This window comes from Coregonus clupeaformis, chromosome 16, assembly GCF_020615455.1.
Source record: "Coregonus clupeaformis isolate EN_2021a chromosome 16, ASM2061545v1, whole genome shotgun sequence".
Lineage (NCBI taxonomy): Eukaryota > Metazoa > Chordata > Actinopteri > Salmoniformes > Salmonidae > Coregonus > Coregonus clupeaformis.
In genome coordinates this window covers 44,734,184-44,744,488 of record NC_059207.1, presented here as the reverse complement: position 1 = coordinate 44,744,488, position 10,305 = coordinate 44,734,184, and the positions used below count along the sequence as shown (strand labels likewise).

General features: G+C 42.9%; 1 protein-coding gene across 2 annotated transcripts in view; it reads left to right on the top strand.

The window, feature by feature from the left end:
- Positions 1-3,060: 3,060 nt before the first annotated feature.
- LOC121584991 (solute carrier family 23 member 2-like) overlaps positions 3,061-10,305 on the top strand; it is a 71,445-nt gene continuing 64,200 nt past the window's right edge. Inside the window, exon 1 of one of the 2 annotated variants that reach the window (XM_041901283.1) lies at positions 3,061-3,373. The gene's annotated coding sequence lies outside the window, so the exon portion shown is untranslated. The remainder of the gene's footprint in view (positions 3,374-10,305) is intronic. The other variant, XM_041901284.1, reaches the window with a different exon arrangement.

The window sequence follows — 10,305 nt, the reverse complement described above, 5'->3', positions numbered from 1 at the left end:
CTGGCCTATTCTACGCGACATATGGTGTCAGCGGTGGGATGGCGCACTGCAAATCAGTGAATTCCAAAAAGAGACGTAAAGGAACGCGTATAGGGTTGTGTTCTCAGCAACAGCATCAACTGTCAGAAAAGGTACCTAAAATTGAAACGGGGTGGAATACCATGGAATCATCCGGTGAAGAAGAGGTCAATTATGAGAAACTAGGAGCCCGACCAATGGGCCAACCAGAACCAGAACCGCCTGAGCTGCCAATAGAAACACCAGATACAGCCATAAAAGACCAGCCGACTGAAGGAGCAGTTGTGGGACCAGAACCACACCCAACCATGGTAGCCCTTTTACAGCTTACCAAATGCTGCCCGCGGCCAGTGACGGACTTCTCTGTCACAGTCACTAATTAGAAAAGAACTCCCTTCACCTGGTTGTCTAGGTCTTAATTGAAAAGAAAAACCAAAAACCAGCAGACACTCAGCCCTCTATTGGAATGAGTTTTACACCACTGCGGCAAGTAGTTTCAAGGAAGAGTGTGTGTGTGTGTGTGCATGTGCGTGTGTATGTGAGCGTTAGAAAGTGTACGTGCGTGTGCATGAGCTCTAGAACGTGTGTGTGTGTTGCCAAGTGGAACATGATGTAAATCCAGGCTTTAGCATCTGTAGTGCTACTCCTCCTGCCAAACACCTTCACAAACACGTGACTCCTGATTCTACTGTCCCAAATCCCCAGGTCTCAGCTCCCTTACACCACACGTGCACACACACACATTAAGATTCAAGTTCTAGAATACTACAGGCCTACTTAAGCCTTTACCTTACATACCTGTAGTCATAGTCATGTGGTGTACTTTATCTCACATGCTTATTTAACCACCAAAGAGAGCACTGAGAGAGAGGTGGTGTATGTCTGCCATGTCTGATCTCAGTCCCTGTTGTATGCGTCAGTGGCAAGTGCTGGTAGGGTAAAGGCTGATTGGGGATTAGCCAATAGCCAGGCCATAGCAGGTCAGGAGGACACAGCCACTTTGGCCAATGAAAAATGAAGCACTTTACATAGTTAATTGAGTAGATGACATACTGTAGCAGATCTTACACTACAGGGTCAATAATAAACTACATAAAGAGTAGATCAGGTCCCTGCTGTACATGTAATCTTATTCATTATTGTCTAAAAGGCTAAACTGATCCTAGATCAGTAGTTCTACTCTGAGACGTTTGATAAATACGGGCCCAAATATGACTTTGTTTCTGGATGGAGATTGATTTGCCAGACTGCTGTATATATTCCTCTGTTGGTCTTTCAGTTGACTGCCTGATCTGTTAGGTATCTGCTTTAGCTTTCAAATAGATCATTGGTTTAGTTGCTGTGAGTTTTATTGTTGTTATTTATCTGTGTTGGAAAACGGCGGTGATAAAATAACATGGTTATTGCTTATGATGGTGGAAGGGAATTGAAGATGACCAGAGTAATGTAATGACGAGATGAGACCAGATGGAATGTGATGAGATGTGATATTGTTGCATTACATGAGAATATCACCACTTGATGCCGATGAAGAACACCACTATGAGGAAGTTGGACTTTCACATCGTGAAATGGAAGGGTGAGATTTAGTAGGATAGCCTAGGTTAACGATGTGGGCCTGCAATTGGAGGGTCGCCAGGCTGAATACCATGTCTGATTGGAAAAAATCTGGTAGTATTCTAGATAAGACCTCAAACTTATATTACACTTTATATACATCACAGAAGACTGAAATATAACAAAACCATTTCACATAGAAACACCGGATTTTCAGCGTAATTTTTTAAAAAGTTTATTAATTATACAATTATGAAAGATATGAATAACATTCCACCCATGAGGCCACTAGAGGGAGATTTGGTAATTTGACTGCAGGAAAGGGCTACCAGAAATTAATGTAACCAAATTATGAGGATTAACGGTACATTTACTACTGGTGATATACTGTATGTAATAGGGAATTTATCAAAATAAACAATCAAAGGGCAACTCAATAATCAGCTAGGCCTATTGCCACGCCCCTGCACTCAGCACCCCCTATTCAAAACATATTCCTGCTGCTATACAGGCAGGCAGGCAGGCAGGCAGGCAGACACACACACACACACACACACACACACACACACACACACACACACACACACACACACACACACACACACACACACACACACACACACATATATAGAGAAATTGAACTATTAGGAAACTGGTTAATATTGGCCCAGTTCACATTTCAACAGTAAGATGATTGCACAATATTACAGTGCTTCAGTCCACAATGCAATCTGGAGACAGTTTTTTTTTTAGAAGGCCTACTTTAAACCATTAATGTCTTCCTCCCCCCTCTTGGTCTTGTTTTGGATATTTAATTATTTGGGTTATATATTTGGGCAGCATGCCTATGTTTGTTGAGCATGGGTCCTGAAGCACTGCGAGCAGTAACTGACTTTAAAATAGCAAATAGGTTATGTTGCTGCGATACGCTTAGAAGACCACTAGATGTGAGTATGGAACGGTGTAAATATCCACAGAACCAGGGAGAAAGTGGAAGACGCCATTTTTTGTTAATAAAAACGGAGATAAGCTTAGCGAATCGGAGAGCGCGGAGAAAGAGAGGGAGATGGGAGGAGGAGAGAAATTGAGAGGAGGATGGGTAGGTTTATGGAACCAGCGTGCCAAGAACACACCGACTTTTGCCGCGTTCAACAACTGGGAACTCGGAAATCTCCGACTTCCGAATTCAGTGTGTTCAAGACAACTGGGAACTCGGAAAAAAAACTAGCTCCGACTGGGAAAAATAGTTTTGAACGGTCAGCCAACTCGGAATTCCAAGTCAGAAACTCGGGTATATTTCTAGAGGTCCGACTATCCGACCTGAAGATCCCTGACGTCCTGATTTGACCTCGTTTTATTCCGAATTCCCAGTTGTCTTGAACGCGCTAAAGTCGCAAGTCGGAGATTTTCGAGTTCCCAGTTCCTGGTTGTCTTGAATGTGGCAGTAAGCACCAAGAGGAAGGGCCTGACGTCAGGGCCTATTTGAGCATGCGCGATTTTGTGTCCAGTCAACCCGGTGTCTATCTGTAGACTACATAATACACAGTCTTTCTGTATATATAGACATTGCTATCTGACAGCCACATACACTGGTGCGGTAGACTGCAAGAAGAGGTATTTCCTACCTACTAAGAACTGGACCAACACACATCTAACGCTCCTTTCGGCTTCATTTGAAGGTTGTTGTTCGGGTTTAGCCTACCTTTGGCTGTATCACCCCTAACCAACTTACCTCACCACCACCGTCACGGTTTCCTGAAGGGAAACGGGTCCTGCCGATTCTCCTTCCCCAGAACAGGTGAGTCTTTACCTGGGGAGCCAGCTGTTTGGTGCTCACTAGCCGTATTTGCATCATTCTCGTGATGATGATTATGACGGCATAGCTAGCTACAGTGTGACAGAGAGAGAGAGAGACACCATCCGAGGATGGACCAACAGCAAACGCGGAGGGAGCAGAAGGATCATGTCTATAGCAATGCAGAGGGCCTCATCATTTAATGATAAGAGATGCGCAGTGGTATAGTAGGAGGCATTGCGTTATATTGATTAGCATATGGGCAATTCCATGGTAACAGAATGACGCTGAGACTGATTTTTTACAAAGTCAAACAAACCATACAACTCTATGCACAAAGACTACTTTCAAAAATGTCCACAGAAAACAACACATATACTTAAAGAGTGCAGATGTAAAGTTTTGTAACAGAATGACAGTAAAATGTCCCTCAGTTTATGTGACCAAGTTTTCCAAAAAACTCTGTTCAATATCTACTCTGAATGATGATTCAAAGATGTCTGCAGAAGGCTATGATATGACACATTTGAAAACATCTGAACTATAATGAACAAAAATATAAATGCAACATGCAACAATTTCACCGATTTTACTGAGTTACAGTTCATAAGGAAATCAGTCAATTGAAATAAATTGCTTAGGCCTTAATCTATGGATTTCATATGACTGGGCAGAGGCGCAGCCATGGGTGGGCCTGGCTCCCCAGTGGGTGGGCCTGGCTCCCATGCCAGGCCCACCCATGGCTGCGCCACAGCCCAGTCATATGAAATCCATAGATTAGGGCCTAATCAATTTATTTCAATTGACTGATTTCCACCCACTGGGGAGCCAGGTCCAGACAATCAGAATTATTTTTTCCCCACAAAAGGGCATTATTACAGACCGAAATTCTCTTCAGTTTCATTAGCTGCCCGAGTGGCTGGTCTCAGACGAACCCGCAGGTGAAGAAGCCGGATGTGGAGGTCCTGGGCTGCCGTGGTTACACATGGTCTGCGGTTGTGAGGCCAGTTGGACGTACTGCCATATTCTCTAAAATGACGTTGGAGGTGACTTATGTTAGAGAAATTAACATTAAATTCTCTGATAACAGCTCTAGTGGACATTCTTGCAGTCAGCATGCCAATTGCACGCTACCTCAAAACTTGAGACATCTGTGGCATTGTGTTGTGACAAAGCTTTACATTTTTAGTGGCCTATTATTATCCCCAGCACAATGTACACCTGTGTAATGATCATGCTTTTTAATCAGCTTCTTGATATGCCACACCTGTCAGCTGGATGGATTATCTTGGCAAAGGAGAAATGCTCACTAAACAAATTTGTGGACAACATGAGACGATAGGCCTATTACTTAGCCCTACTACTAATATTAGATTCAGGACACCAGTGTCACTCCCTAAAACAAACACAAATGAATAACCAATTACATAATAATAGGCCAACATGGGATTCAAATATACCACAGTTAGATTTTTCAGATGTTTGGGGCACTGTTATGGATAATTGGCCTGAAAGTATCGTCTTCTCCACACTGCCAAGCAGACTATAATGGCTGACATAGAGCAATAGGCTACCATTCCAGCTGACTAGCTTTTTTTCTTGGACACACACACACACAGGCTGGATCCCTGGCTGGATCGTGGCGGGCATTGCTGGCTTTTGTAGCTGGCAGCGGCTGATGGGATCTGCTGGGGTTCGCCAAGCTGCAGGCCCTCCCCAGTGGCAGTTTTTAGAGGCTGTCGTCAGGAGCACCATCAGGGCGCTACCCTCAAGACACTCATTTTCCTATTAATAGCCTAATAATAATAGGCCTACCTGTTATTTTAACAACCACTGGTCAATGAGTAGGGGAGGCTACTGTGTTAGAATGTCTACAATTAATCAAGAAAATAAATCTTACATTCATAAAAGTAGGCCTATAGGTGTTGCAAAAGCAAACTGTCTGGGGACTAAATGGAAACTAGATGACTAAGGAGTCCAATCCAGCTCAATGTTACAAATAAATCCATGAGATCCGATTAACTCACCGCATTTATGTGTGTTAACTTAATGTAAATATTCAAGTGTACATTCACCTTTTGTTATTTAAACTTTTTGATGACGCAAGGACTTTGGCTAAACTGCTGAAAATCTAAACTCATAATCGTTTGTATAGGACACTTCTCACCGTCTTCTAGGGATGAAAAGAATGCCCCTCCTGAAAAATAGATATGGTAGGAAGGCCTAAAGTAGTACAGTGTTGATAAAGAAAAACCTAGCACTAACAAGTAATACATTCAATTATTTATTAAACTTCACACAAGTAGTTTGTTGAACATGATGATTCGATAGTAATTGTATAATTCTAACATTTAATTTGGGTGAATGAGTGAGTTCTGGATGAGGTTAGTGTTAAGGCTAAGTTAGCCTACAGCATTGACACTAAGCATAACCTCTGCGAATAACCAGCTGGTTCCTATGCATCGAACAGCCCCCGCGATATGCAACTTTTCAGGGAAGTCAGGAACTAATATACACAATCAGTTAGGAAAGAAAAGGCTAGCTTTTTCAAACACAAATTTGCATCCTGTAGCACTAACTCCAAAAAGTTTTGGGACACTGTAAAGTCCATGGAGAATAAGAGCACCTCCTCCTAGCTGCACTGAGGCTAGGAAACACTGTCACCACTGATAAATCTACGATAATCAAGAATTTCTACAAGCATTTTGCTACGGCTGGCCATGCTTTCCACCTGGCTACCCCTACCCCGGCCACCAGTTCTGCACCCTCCGCTACAACTTGCCCATGCTCCCCCCGCTTCTCCTTCACCCAAATTCAGACAGCTGATGTTCTGAAAGAGCTGCAAAATCTGGACCCCTACAAATCAGTTGGGCTCGACAATCTGGACCCTTTCTTTCTAAATTAGTCGCTGAAATTGTCGCAACCCCTATTACTAGCTTGTTCAACCTCTCTTTCGTATCGTCTGAGATCCCCAGAGATTGGAAAGCTGCCGCGGTCATCCCCCTCTTAAAAGGGGATGACATTCTAGATTCAAACTGTTACAGACCTATATCCATCCTGCCCTGCCTTTCGAAAGTATTTGAAAGCCAAGTTAACAAACAGATCACCGACCATTTCGAATCCCATTGTACCTTCTCCACTATGCAATCTGGTTTCCGAGCTGGTCATGGGTGCACCTCAGCCACGCTCAAGGTCCTAAACAATAGTATATCCGCGATCGATAAAAGACAGTACTGTGCAGCCGTCTTCATTGACCTGGCCAAGGCTTTTGACTCTGTCAATCACCGCATTCTTATTGGCAGACTAAATAGCCTTGGTTTCTCAAATGACTGCCTCGCCTGGTTCGCCTACTACTTCTCAGATAGAGTTCAATGTGTCAAATCGGAGGGCCTGTTGTCTGGACCTCTGGCAGTCTCTATGGGGGTGCCACAGGGTTCAATTCTCGGGCCGACTCTATTCTCTGTATATATCAATGATGTCGCTCTTGCTGCTGGTGACTCTCAGATCCACCTCTACGCAGACGACACCATTTTGTATACATCTGGCCTGTGTTAACAAACCTCCAAATGAGCTTCAATGCCATACAACACTCCTTCCGTAGCCTCCAACTCCTCTTAAACGCTAGTAAAACTAAATGCATGCACTTCAATCGAACGCTGCTTGCACCCGCCCGCCCGACTAGAATCACTACTCTCGGCGGGTCTGACTTAGAATATGTGGACAACTAAGAATATGTGGACAACTACAAATACCTAGGTGTCTGGTTAGACCATAAACTCTCCTTCCAGACTCACATTAAGCATCTCCAATCCAAAGTTAAATCTAGAATTGGCTTCCTATTTTGCAACAAAGCCTCCTTCACTCATGCTGCCAAACACGCCCTCGTAAAACTGACAATCCTACCGATCCTTGACTTTGGCGATGTCATTTACAAAATGGCCTCCAACACTCTACTCAGCAAATTGGATGTAGTCTATCACAGTGCCATCCGTTTTGTCACCAAAGCCCCATATACTACCCACCATTGTGACCTGTACGCTCTCGTTGGCTGGCCCTCACTACATATTCGTCGCCAAACCCACTGGCTCCAGGTCATCTAGAAATCACTGCTAGGCAAATCCCCGCCTTATCTTGGGGCGGTGCACAATTGGCCCAGCGTCGTCCAGGGTAGGGGAGGGAATGGCCGGCAGGGATGTAGCTCAGTTGGTAGAGCATGGCGTTTGCAACACCAGGGTTGTGGGTTCGATTCCCACGGGGGGCCAGTATGAAAAATAAAAAAAGAATGTATGCACTCACTGTACTAACTGTAAGTCGTTAGTCAAGTTAGTCATTTAGCAGACGCTCTTATCCAGAGCAACTTACAGTTAGTGAGTGCATACATTTTTCATACTGACAGTGCCGAGGGTAGTCACTCACATTCCAGACACCAGAGATCACGTGGAGACATAGTTATTTCTGATGAACCTATGTACCATAGAGTGGAGGCAATTGATAGGCTGATATTGTCTCTCTTTTTAAGCACCTCTTAGACACCTTACAGTCAAACATAAATAGCTTACGACAGTCATCTCTCGATACTTTGCCATTTGTAAATGAACAAAAATGAACATTTATTGCAGAATGGTGAAATGAAATATTACCACCTCCTCACGGCTGTAGTCATACTGATAGGTTCAGCAAGTTTGTGAAATGGGAAAATGATAAATTATTGGTTAAAGCTGCAATCAGCAGTTGAAACAATAACAAAGCAGACTCCCCACCACGGTATGAAGCCGGGGGATTGGGCTGGAGAAATGTAACCACTCTCAAATTCAAAAGAGGCTATGGATGCAAGGCTGACCATCTGATATCAAAATTATAGTTTTAACCATGTTTTTTATGCTTTACAGTGTTTGTAAACAAAGTAAATGTAAACAAACATTGGAGTAAAACAAGCTTATGTTTTGGATTCTGATGGGTTGTGACAGTTGAACTCAGCTCACGAGACATTTCTAATTAATATTCTTCAAGAATCAATGGGTACATATAATTAATTTACAAGTCTTATAATGGATGTAGCAACTTATGATTGCCTTTAAGTGATGGTCTGGGATCAACAGGATATTCTTCTTTAGATTGTCCCACGCTGGTCCAGCTCTGTCTCTGTGGAGTGATATGGGCTTTTTGTTGACCATGTGTTGTAAAGTAAGGTAGCCTCAGGAGCGTGTTATTGAAGATAGGACTGTCCATCCATGGCGAGTGAGGCTGTAGGAAATTGCTGTCTCCAGCTGTTCTCTGTTTCCAGTTATTCAGGCTTGCCTATTGAAGATGAAGGATCAGTGAGGCACTTCTCTGTACAATCAATACGTTTCTTTATTCACCGTCCTGGGGAACACTGTAAAACAACCAAGCATGGCAGAAACATATTGAAAGACCAGGCCACACAAGTCAGTCTTATATTTCTGAGTTCACATTACATCACCGTCCTGGCTCGTAGTGAGATAAAAGATCTGAGATATAGGATGGGGCTAAACCAAGCCTAGCCTTAAACATGATTAATAACATTTTAAAATCTATTCTAAAAGGGTACTGGTGCCTGTTAAAAGCCGAGCTGCAGCTCTTTGAACTAACTGTAGACGATGGAGTGATTTCTGACTGAGACAGGTATATACAAAAAGTTACAGTAATCTAGGCATGAGGAAATAAAAGCATGTATAACTTTCTCCAGATCAGTGACTGAGATAAAAGACTTGACTAGCTATATTTCTTAGATGATAAAAGTAGAACCCCTGCAATTCCCCCCTTTTCCCCTTGCTGGCATACCCTGTGAGAAACACCATACAAACACTTAATATATCACACAACCTTTGCTAACTCTGCTGTATGTTATGCCTAACAAGCAATTTTCTTGTTTTTCAATTATTATTACATTCTCCACATCAATCAATAATATACAGTGTAGCAACCTGGTGTGCATTCCTTGTATTCCATGTAGCAACCCCTGCATGTGCTAATGGTATACATGGTTCGGAAGTGTTGATGGTACTTTTCTGAATATGTATTCCAAGTTACGACACCTGTGTAAAAAAATATAATAACAATAATCTTGTCAATGTACTAAACCAGTGGTTCCCAAACTGTGGGGTCGTGCATACCTTAGAGAGCTACAGTGGGGGGGAAAAGTATTTAGTCAGCCACCAATTGTGCAAGTTCTCCCACTTAAAAAGATGAGAGAGGCCTCTAATTTTCATCATAGGTACACGTCAACTATGACAGACAAAATGAGGAAAAAAATTTCCAGAAAATCACATTGTAGGATTTTTTATGAATTTATTTGCAAATTATGGTGGAAAATAAGTATTTGGTCAATAACAAAAGTTTCTCAATACTTTCTTGTATACCCTTTGTTGGCAATGACACAGGTCAAACGTTTTCTGTAAGTCTTCACAAGGTTTTCACACACTGTTGCTGGTATTTTGGCCCATTCCTCCATGCAGATCTCATCTAGAGCAGTGATGTTTTGGGGCTGTCACTGGGCAACACAGACTTTCAACTCCCTCCAAAGATTTTCTATGGGGTTGAGATCTGGAGACTGGCTAGGCCACTCCAGGACCTTGAAATGCTTCTTACGAAGCCACTCCTTCGTTGCCCGGGCGGTGTGTTTGGGATCATTGTCATGCTGAAAGACCCAGCCACGTTTCATCTTCAATGAGGTTTTCACTCAAAATCTCACGATACATGGCCCCATTCATTCTTTCCTTTACACGGATCAGTCGTCCTGGTCCCTTTGCAGAAAAACAGCCCCAAAGCATGATGTTTCCACCCCCATGCTTCACAGTAGGTATGGTGTTCTTTGGATGCAACTCAGCATTCTTTGTCCTCCAAACACGACGAGTTGAGTTTTTACCAAAAAGTTCTATTTTGGTTTCATCTGACCATATGACATTCTCCCAATC